Source organism: Marmota flaviventris, chromosome 6 (genome assembly GCF_047511675.1).
Source record: "Marmota flaviventris isolate mMarFla1 chromosome 6, mMarFla1.hap1, whole genome shotgun sequence".
In the NCBI taxonomy this organism is placed as follows: Eukaryota; Metazoa; Chordata; class Mammalia; order Rodentia; family Sciuridae; genus Marmota; species Marmota flaviventris.
Window position 1 is genome coordinate 135,061,877 of NC_092503.1, and position 10,567 is coordinate 135,072,443.

General features: G+C 36.5%; 1 non-coding gene across 1 annotated transcript; it reads right to left on the bottom strand.

The window, feature by feature from the left end:
- Nucleotides 1-1,690: 1,690 nt before the first annotated feature.
- On the bottom strand, nt 1,691-1,769 carry Trnav-cac (transfer RNA valine (anticodon CAC)). Its single transcript has one exon. It is a non-coding gene; the product is annotated as a tRNA-Val (tRNA).
- Nucleotides 1,770-10,567: the final 8,798 nt, after the last annotated feature.

Consider the following 10,567-nt stretch of genomic DNA (forward strand, 5'->3'; position numbering starts at 1 on the left):
TTTTCAGTTGAAAAATCGGCTTACTACATTTCTTCACCTAATTGTCACATGGTACCATTCTGTTTGTCACACAGATAAGCAGAGCAGCCACGTATTCACTAGCTGCACATAGAAGTGCATTTGTCTTCTTGCGCAATGTGAGTCACAGCCTAGAAATCTCAGCTCAAGCATGCTGCCAGTGTATTTCTGAAAGCTGACTTGAGGGGTTTATTTAGATCACCGCAGTGCTAACAGCGAACACATCTTTATATGAGGGATGTGGAAGATGGCGTGTCAGATAAAGAAACCAACCAACGACCGTGGCACAGACTCTTTGGACACAGAAGATTACATTTTGCAAGTCCATACATTGCAATACTGCGGTAAATTTTTCTCAAGTGCAATATTACAACTTCTACAAAGCACAAATCAATAACAACTAATGTGTTAACTTTTTTTTTTTAGGTCTGAAAAATGTTCGCCAAACTGTCATGAAGAAATGATGTGCATCAGTTTGGACTCTTCAGTTTTAATATATATTCATGTGTATTCTGTGTATCCTAATCTTGCACCAAAGACAGGTTATTAATGAATGATTTTAAAGTAATACCAGCACAATTAGGAAAAAGGCTTCATATGGTGGTCACATTCCCCACTCTTGCCAAAATATCTGGCATAAAATCTGCGACAATTATGCAGTGAGATGCAGTAAAATAAAAAGTCAGAGCATTGCCATGAGCAACCTCAGCAGGGAATGCGTGTTGACCGACTCAGCTTTTCACCACTCTGCAGGCACGTGTCTGTGAACAAACATGAGAGTGATGAAAGTATTGATTTAGGGACCACGAACATATTTTAGTAAACAGGTGAATTCATAAATACAGACTCCGCAAATAATGAGGATCTAACAGTTTGAAAATATAGACCACTAATTAGATTTTATAGACTACTAAATTATAATATATGTAATACTGTTGAACATACTGTATGCACATATAATATGTCCCTTGGCATACTATATCCTTTTTTATTTGTTCTTTTAAGATATACAAGGCAGTAGAGTATATTTTCACATATTATACATATATGGAGTATAACTTATCCTAATTAGGATCCCATTTTCTTGTGATTGTACATGACGTGGGGTTTCACTTGATTGTATGTTCACATATGAACATAAGATAGTTATGTATGATTCCTTCTACAGTCTCCTATTCCCCTTCCCCTTCCTTCCCTTTATTCCCCTTTGTCTAATCCAATGAATTTCTGTTTTCCACCTCCACCTTATAGTGTGTTAACATCCACATATTGAAGAGAACATAGTCTCCAGTTCTATCCATTTACTGGCAAAGGCCATAATTTTATTCTTTAAGGCTGAGTAATATTCCATTGTGTGTGTATGTGTGTGTGTGATACATTCCACATTCTCTTTATCCATTCATCTGTTGAAGGGCACCTAGGTTGGTTCCATAGCTTAGCCGTTGTGAATTAAGCTGCTATAAACATTGATGTGGCTGTGTCACTATAGTATCCTGATTTTAAATCCTTTGGTATGAACCAAGGAGTGGGATAAATGAATCGAATTGATTTCATTCCAAGTATTTTTCTTTTTCTTTTCTCTTTTCTTTTCTTTTCCCTTCCTTCCTTCCTTCCTTCCTTCCTTTCTTCCTTCCTTCCTTCCTTTCTTTCTTTCTTTCTTTCTTTTTTTTTTTGGTGGTGCTGGGGATTGAACCCAGGGCCTTTGCATGTGAGGCAAGCACTCTACCAACTGAGCTATATCCCAGTCCACCATTCCAAGTTTTCTGAGGAATTCCATACTGCTTTCCAGAGTTGCACTAATTTGCAGTTCCACCAACACTGTATGAGTGTACCTTTTTTCCACATCCTCACCATCATTTATTGTTACTTGTATTCTTAATAATTGCCATTCTGACTGAAGTGAGATAAAAATCTTAATGTAGTTTTAATTTTGCATTTCTCTAATTGCTAGAGATGTTGAATTTTTTTGTATATCTGTTGACCATTCATATTTCCTATTCTGTGAAATGCCTGTTCAATTACTTTGCCCATTTATTGATTGGGTTATTATTATTATTTTGGTATTAAGTTTTTTGAATTCTTTATATATCCTGGAGATTGATGCTCTACCTGAGGTGCAGGTGGTAAATATTTTCTCCCATTCTGTAGGCTCTCTCTTCATGTTCTTGATTGTTTCCTTTGCTGTAAAGAAGCTTATTAGTTTGATAACACCCCAATTATTGATTCTTGATTTTACTTCTTGAGCTTTAGGAGATTTGTTTAGGAAGTCACTTCCTAGTGTACTATAACTTTGCTTAGCTGTACTTACTAGCTGTGCGGCCTCAACCAAGTCATGCGCCTCTCTGTCTCACTTTTTTTTTTGTCACTAAAATAGGTAAAAACAACTCAATACCTACCACATAAACTTGCTGTGAAGATTCAATGAGATCATTTGGGTAATTATTCATCATAATCTAAGCTCAAAATACACTCTCAATATTAGTTATTCTTGCTATCACAAGGTTATTTGAGTCAATTGTTTGGTAGTTGCCTGAATTTGTCTTCCCAAGGAAAACATTACAAATGGTTGTTGGGTTCACAATTCTACCCAAACACCAATGAAACAGCAGTGCCCCCAGTTCAACCACCTCACTACGGAGCAGTGGTCCACTCAGGTTAATATTCTATCCAACTCCATGTCCCATCTGCATAGATGCATAGGAATAGTCCTATCATATCTTCTTTAAATATTCTCTAGTTTATTTTTCTGGAGGCTCCAGGGTATCTCAAATGTAGTCATTAGCACCCCTCTCAAACCTGTCAATCAAGTCAGCATTTTGAAAATTCCTCATTGCAAATCCACTTGGCCATGAGAAGTCATTTTGTCATTGTACTGCTGTGGGTACCCTCATGAAAAACTGTCTGGTCAAGGATGATCTCTCTCTCTCTGTGCCCCCCATTACCAGTATTCCCCCATATAAGGTTCAAATGGCACTGAGGTTCCTTACTGCCTTGGGACCACCGACCACCATTAAAGAGCTCCAAGTTGAAGGGACTGGTCTCTTACCCTTCCACTTTATACCATGGGAGGGACACACCTTTTGGAAGCAGAGACCAATTCTCATCAGACACCAAGCACTTTTGGCTTAATTTTGGACTTTCAGCCTCCAGAACTATAAGAAATACATTTCTGTTTTTCATAAATTACCCAGTCTTAGCTATTCTGTTATAGCAGCATAAATGAACTAAGACATTATAAAAAGACTAAACATAAACAAGCAGAAGTGGTTATATTAATACCAAACAACATAGGTATCAGAATAAGAGGTATTACCAGAAAAGAGGCACATTTCTAACCATGGGATTATTCAACAAGAAGACAAAAAGTCCTAACAGACATCTGATAACAGATTCCCAACATATTTGAAGCAAAAATAATAGACATAAATGGAGAAATGTCAGACATTTTAACTTTCCTCTCAGTAATTTGTAGAAAAAGACAAAAATATGAATAGAGATAAAGAAAATTTGAATAAAATTTGAATAATGCTATCAACCATCTTAACTTAATTGACCTGTAAAGACATTACATCCAACAACTACATAATACATTATTTTCAATTGCAAATGGAATATTCACCAAAATAGACCATATGCTATATAACAAGCTGCAATGCATTTTTTTGTATTTTACATAATATATATTTAAGATGAACAGTATGATTTTTAACATCCTTATACATAGTGAATGATTATTACAGCTAAGCAAATGGACATGCCCATCAGCACACAAAATTACCTTCCCCATTTTTGTGTGTTAAAGTATCTAGAATCTTCTCTCAGCAAATTGCCAGTACCTAGTATGCTATCATTAGCTGTATTCTGTATGACAGGTTTTAGATAGAAAACAATTGTGAACAGGAGACTTACTATGTAAAAACTTGGGGTAAACAGGGTGCAGTGGTGAACACCTGTAATCGTAGCAACTTGGGAGGTTGAGGAAGAAGGATCATGAGTTCAAAGCCAGCCTCAGCAACTTAGAGAGGCAAATTGCAACTCAGCAAGACCCTGACTCTAAATAAAATATTAAAAAGGGCTCAATCCCTCGTACCAAAACAAAGTAAAACAAAACAAAAAAACCATGGGGCATGATAATTTTCCTATGAAAAATCCCTTGGTTTGGGGGGCTTCAACATCATTATCTTCTGACATTCCCCACAGATATTTTCACTCTCATACCTGTTTTTCTGTGACCAATAAATCTTTACTTACAAAGTATATATGTATAGTTTACATAATATACCTAAAATGTATATATATATATATATATATATATATATATATATATATACCAGTCTATGTTCATTATACTCTGTTCTTTCAGTACTATGTTTGTGAGATTTATTTATCTTGACATGTACATAATTCATTTATTTTACTACTCTGATACTATTAAATGAATATATTACGATTTATTCGAATACAATTGAAATTTTAAATTATTTCCTATTTTATCTTCTAAAAACAATGCTTCTATGGATATTTTTAATAGACCTTTTTTTTTTGTAGTGTTCTCTTTTCCAGGCCACCGAGTGGGTAGGTGAGCTCTGGTCCCAGCAGGATCAAGAGAGCGGCAGGCTGCGTTTGCAGTTAGTAGGAGTGCCTGCTCAGCCAGTTTCTTTACTTCCACACTGACAGAGCCTCTGGGCTCTCCCAGCTCAGCGGCTGAATCCCTGCTAGCACAACCATCACTGCTGTGGGGCTTTGTCATTGTGGCTTTGGTAGGAACTCTTATTTAGTCAACCATAATTTACCTGGTTAAAGAGCTTTTATACTGCCTTCACCTTTTCAATTCATTGAATCCTGATTGATATCCAGCAAAGTTCAAGTTAAAAGCATAATGCTATACTGTTTTTATTATCTAGTTGACATTTAAAAATTTGAAGATCTGAAAATGTAAGTAGTTGGCAAGAATATGGAGAAATATTGGTAACAATCACACATATGGTAACAATCACACATCATCAAGTGGGACAGGAATTTCAACAAAAAATTGGGAAAAGAAATCAGGAATGTACTATAGGAAATGTGGATGTATTTATACCCTGGATCTCATTCATTCCACGCCTGGTTATATTTCTAAAGAAATGCAATGCATCTTAAAGGATTGAAATTATGCAGACAATTAAGTTAGAAATTAATAACTACATAGTTAGAAAAATCCCCACATATTTATCATTTTTAAAATTTATAATTAAAAATTTTAAATATATGTATTAACACAGAGTAAAATCCCCCCAAATTTATAAAGTAATCAATACCACTTTTAAATAACTATAGGTCAGTGAGGTCATACACAGGAAATTAGACAATATGCTAAACTAAATGACAATGGAAACACAAATGACCACAGTTGTGTAGATGCAGTGATTGACTCCTACTCACCAGGCCCTCATGCCCCGACTACACAGGGGTGTAGTTACTTCCCCCACATCTACTACACTATCTTGCTTGATTTCTCTTATTTTTCAACATATTTGTATTTTTGATCTGGTCAAGAGTTCAGACAAGGGCATGAGACTCCATTTGAGCCAATGAATAGGAAATTCAAAATGATGTCAACAATAAGGAAACTCATTATACCTCACACCACAGATCTTAAGAGTTGTTCAATTCTGCACCCCAGTGAACATTATCAAGAACCCTATTTCCTCTCAACTTTCACTTTTATCATCTTCATCGTGTTCTTACCAAGTTGTAGTTTATCCTATGCAGACGACACCCAAGATAAAGAAAAAAAAATCATTTCTTCCTTGGGTGCCTTCTTTTAAGAGTGAAGAACGTTTTCTTTGAACCGCCCCCCACCCCCTGCAGATTCCTGCTGACTCTGCATTGGCCAGGATTGCATGGGAAGCCCATGCTTAATTCATGCCTTGTGCCAATGGTGATTTTCCTTGTGGAACTGATTCTTAGGAGCACATAAATTATGGCAAACTGAGCCAGATCAAAATCTTTTAGCAAGGATGAAAAGGGAAATTAATTTCGGGGTAAGAGCAACAATGCCTGCTACTCTGTGTGATGCCATAAAATATAGCTTCAGACTGACATAGGTAAGATGGTACCTTCAAATCATTTCATATAATTGCATTGACTACTATGTAATAAAGCTTCCATGAGTTAATGTGTGTATATTATGGTTTAGATATGAGGTGTCCCCCCAAAAGCTCATGTGTGAGACAATGTAAGAACGTTTACAGGTGAAATGATTGGGTTATGAGAGACTTAACCTAATCATCTCATTAATCCTCTGACACAGAGTAACTGGTGGCAACTGTAGGCAAGAAAGGTGTGGCTGGAGGAGGTAGATCATTGGGGGTGTGACTTTGTGGTTTATATTTTGTCCACGGTGAGGGGACGTCTCTCTCTCCTTCCTGATTGTCATTTCCTGTGCCAATTTCCTCCTCCACTCCCTTCTTCCTTGATGTTCTACCTCACCTTGGGCCCATTGCAATGGAGCTGGCCATCTATGGACTGAGACCTTCATTACCATGAGCCCCAAATAAGCATTTTCTCTTTATAAGTTAATTATCTTACATATGATATTATACTAATGGAAAGACAACTATTAACCAAGTCTGTCTTCTCAGGACCCTTGATAGCTTGTCTGCAAAGACAGCAGACAAGATTCCACCTGTCTCTGAATGCATGCCACTGCTCCCACCATGAAGTGGAGTCCATTCCTCTCCTCTGGCATGATGACACCATGACTTGCTATCACCAATACAATCTGCAGAAGTATTCTGTGAGAATTCTGGGGTCAAGACCTTAAGAAGCTTTGCAATTTCCACATTAGTTCCTTTGAAGTCCTGAGCTGCCGCAGTCCGGGGGGTGAACGAACAACTTGTGTAGATTGATACAGCAGGAGTAGGAGCCGTTTATTGCAGGACAGGAGCAGTATTTATACATTCCACACAGCTTATCTAATTAGCATAAACTAGATACATCAGTCAACCAATAAGGAATCTCCACACTTAATGGCTCACTTTTGTTACTTCTCAAACCACTCCCTCTGGCATTTTGCCAGGCACCATCCAGACTTGTTTACGAACTCTAACATTCCCTTGGCAAAATGCCAGGTGTTATTTTGACTTGTTTACAGACTCTAACACTGAGCTATTGTATAAAGAAGTTTGGGAACTCTATGGAGAGATTCTGCTGCAGACACGTCTAGCTGTCATCTGAGGTGCCAGCCACATAGCCAGGCTAACCTTGATTATTCAGCCTCAGTCAAGCCTCCACATTGAACACTTCCCAACTGTCCCAGGGCCATATTACAAACTTTTAGGCAAATAAATGGTTATTACATTATTTTGGAATGGTTTATTATGCAGTGATAAATGATAAAAGAAGTAAAGAACATTGATTTTAAATGTACTAAAGCTAACATTTTAAGTACTAAATGCAGACCCTGTTACCTTTTCTCTTAAATTAGAAATTGGAAAGAAGGCACAATACCCATTACAACGAATTGGTCCTACTTAGTTGTACTTAGTACCAACTGTATACCAAGCATATTGTCGTCACTCTAGAAAACAAAAAGCATAAGGCATGGAGTTTACAAGTTAGTGAAGGAGACCATTTTATACCAGAAGGTACACAATATAATAATTTGGAATAGTGAAATCTAGGCAAGTTAATGTGGTATGCACTGCAGGTAGATATTCACATTTAACATGTAAGTAATTTTAGAAAAGACTCTAAACTATCAGAGAGTAAAAAGAGCTTTCTAGGTCCTATTTATTTAAACCACACAGTAAGAGGATCTGGACTCAGTCACCTATTGTAAACGGAACCACAGTGGACACTGATTTCAATAGGTGTGACCAGGATGCAGAACATGGAAAGTCCTTGGCATTTTTCTTTTTTAATTGATTTTTTTAAATTACATGACAGCAGAATGCATTACAATTCTAATTACATATATAGAGCACAATTTTTCATATCTTTGTATATAAAGAATGTTCATGCCAATTCATGTCTTCATACATGTACTTTTTTTGCATTACAATTCTTAATACACATATAGACCACAATTTTTCATATCTCTGTTTGTATATAAAGTATGTTGACACCCAATTCAAGTCTTCATACATGTACTTTGGATAATGATGTCCATCACATTCCACCATCCTTGCTAATCTCCTGCCCCCTCCTTTTCCCTCCCACTCCTCTGCCCTATCTAGAATTCATCTATTCCTCCCATGCTCCCGCTCCCTACCCCACTACGAGTCAGCCTCCTTATATCAGAGAAAACATTCGGCATTTGTTTTGGGGGGATTGACTAACTTCACTTAGCATTATCTTCTCCAACTCCATCCATTTACCTGAAAATGCCATGATTTTATTCTCTTTTATTGCTGAGTAAAATTCCATTGTGTGTATATGTCAGGTTTTTTTTTTTAAATCCATTCATCCACTGAAGGACATCTAGGTTGGCTCCACAGTTTCACTATTGTGAATTGTGCTGCTATAAACATTGATGTGGCTGTGTCCCTGTAATATCCTGTTTTTAAGTCCTTTGGGTATAGTTCAAGGAGAGGGTCAGCTAGGTCAAATGGTGGTTCCATTCCAAGTTTTCCAAGGAATCTCCATACTGCTTTCCATATTGGCTGCACCAATTTGCAGTCCCACCAGCAATTTATGAGTTTACCTTTCCCCCCACATCCTCGCCAACACGTTTGTCTTCATAATAGCTGTATCCTTGGCATTTTTCCCTGACAAATTTCTTCTTCCACAGGTAAGTTTAAGATTTATGATATCTAGAAAAAAAATTTTAAAGTTCAAAGAAAATAGGTTCATCAGTAAAATTGTAGATAGACTCTAAGTTCCAGAAAGGAAGTCAAGGATTATGAACAGATGTGTTTTGTCAAAGAGATTCTACCCGAGTTTAAAATTTACCATAAAGCTACAGTGATCGATACCACATGGAATTGATGTAAAGATCCACGTGGAACAATGCGACAGAACAAGAGGTCAAGAAATAAACCCCTACAGTTTCTACAGTTTTCCCAAAGTCATTCAATGATGAGGGATAGTGTTTTAGCAAATGATGCTGGGACAATTAGATATCCATATTCAAGCAAATAAAAAAATCAATAACCTTACACCCTTATAAAATTCAACTCAAAATGGACTGTCAACCTAAATGTACAAGAAAAACGTACAGTCTAAATGTACAGGATGAATGGATAAAGAAAATGTGACACACACACACACACACACACACAGTTTTATTCACTTACTAAGAAGAACAAAGTTATGTCACTTGTAGAGAAATGGATGAAACTGGAGAGCATCCTGTGGAGGAAAATAAGCCACACTCAGAAATCCAAGGCATACATTTTGTTTTCTTTCATATGTGGAAGCTACAGAGAAAAAAAAATAGGCGGGGGGATATCATGAAAACAGAAGAAAGATCATATAATAGAGGAAGGGAACTAGAGAGAGGAGGGGAGGGAAAGGGGAGGCACTGGAGAATGTAAGTGATCAAATTATGTGCAGGTACAAATATGTTACAATGATACCATTATCATGTATAATTAGAATGCACCCATAAAAATTTGTTTAAAGTTAAAACTACAAAATTTCTTCAAGAAAACTAGGAGGAAAACTTTGCTACCTACGCTTAGGGAAATCTAACTTCCATACGACACAAAAACTACAATCAAAAGTTTTCTTGATAAATTGGACTATATAAAAATTAGTATGTCTTACTTTCTAAAAGACTCCATTAAGAAAATAAAATGAGTGTGCCTTTTCCCCCACATCCTCACCAACATTTATTGTTGTCTGTATTTTGATAACTGCCATTCTGACTGGCATGAGATGAATCTTAGAGTAGTTTTGATTTGCATTTCTCTAATTACTAGAAATGTTGAACATTTTTTCATATATTTGTTGATGAAATGTATATCTTCTGAGAAGTATTTGTTCAGCTCCTTAGTCCATTTATTGATTGGGTTCTTTGTATTTTTTTTTTTTTTTGGTGTTAAGTTTTTTGAGTTCTTTAGATATCCTGGAGATTAGTGTTCTATCTGATGTGTGTGTGGCAAAAATTTGCTCCCAAAATACAGGCACTCTATTCACCTCACTGATGTTTCTTTTGCTGAGAAGATGATTTTTTAGTTTAAATCCATCCATTTATTAATTCTTGATTTTATTTCTTGAACTTTAAGAGTTTTGTTAAGGAAGTTGGGGCCTAATCCAACGTGATAAGATTTGGGCCTACTTTTTTGCTGGTGGGACTGCAAATTGGTGTAACCAATCTGAAAAGCAGTATGGAGATTCCTTAGAAAACTTGGAATGGAACCACCATTTGATCCAGCTACCCCACTCTTCAGTCTATACAAAAAGGACATAAAGTCAGCATACTATAGTTACATAGCCACATCAATGTTTATAGCAGCTTGATTCACAATAGCTCAACTGTGGAAGCAACCTAGATGCCCTTCAATAGATGAATGGATAAAGACACTGTGGTATAATACACAATGGAATATTACTCAGCATT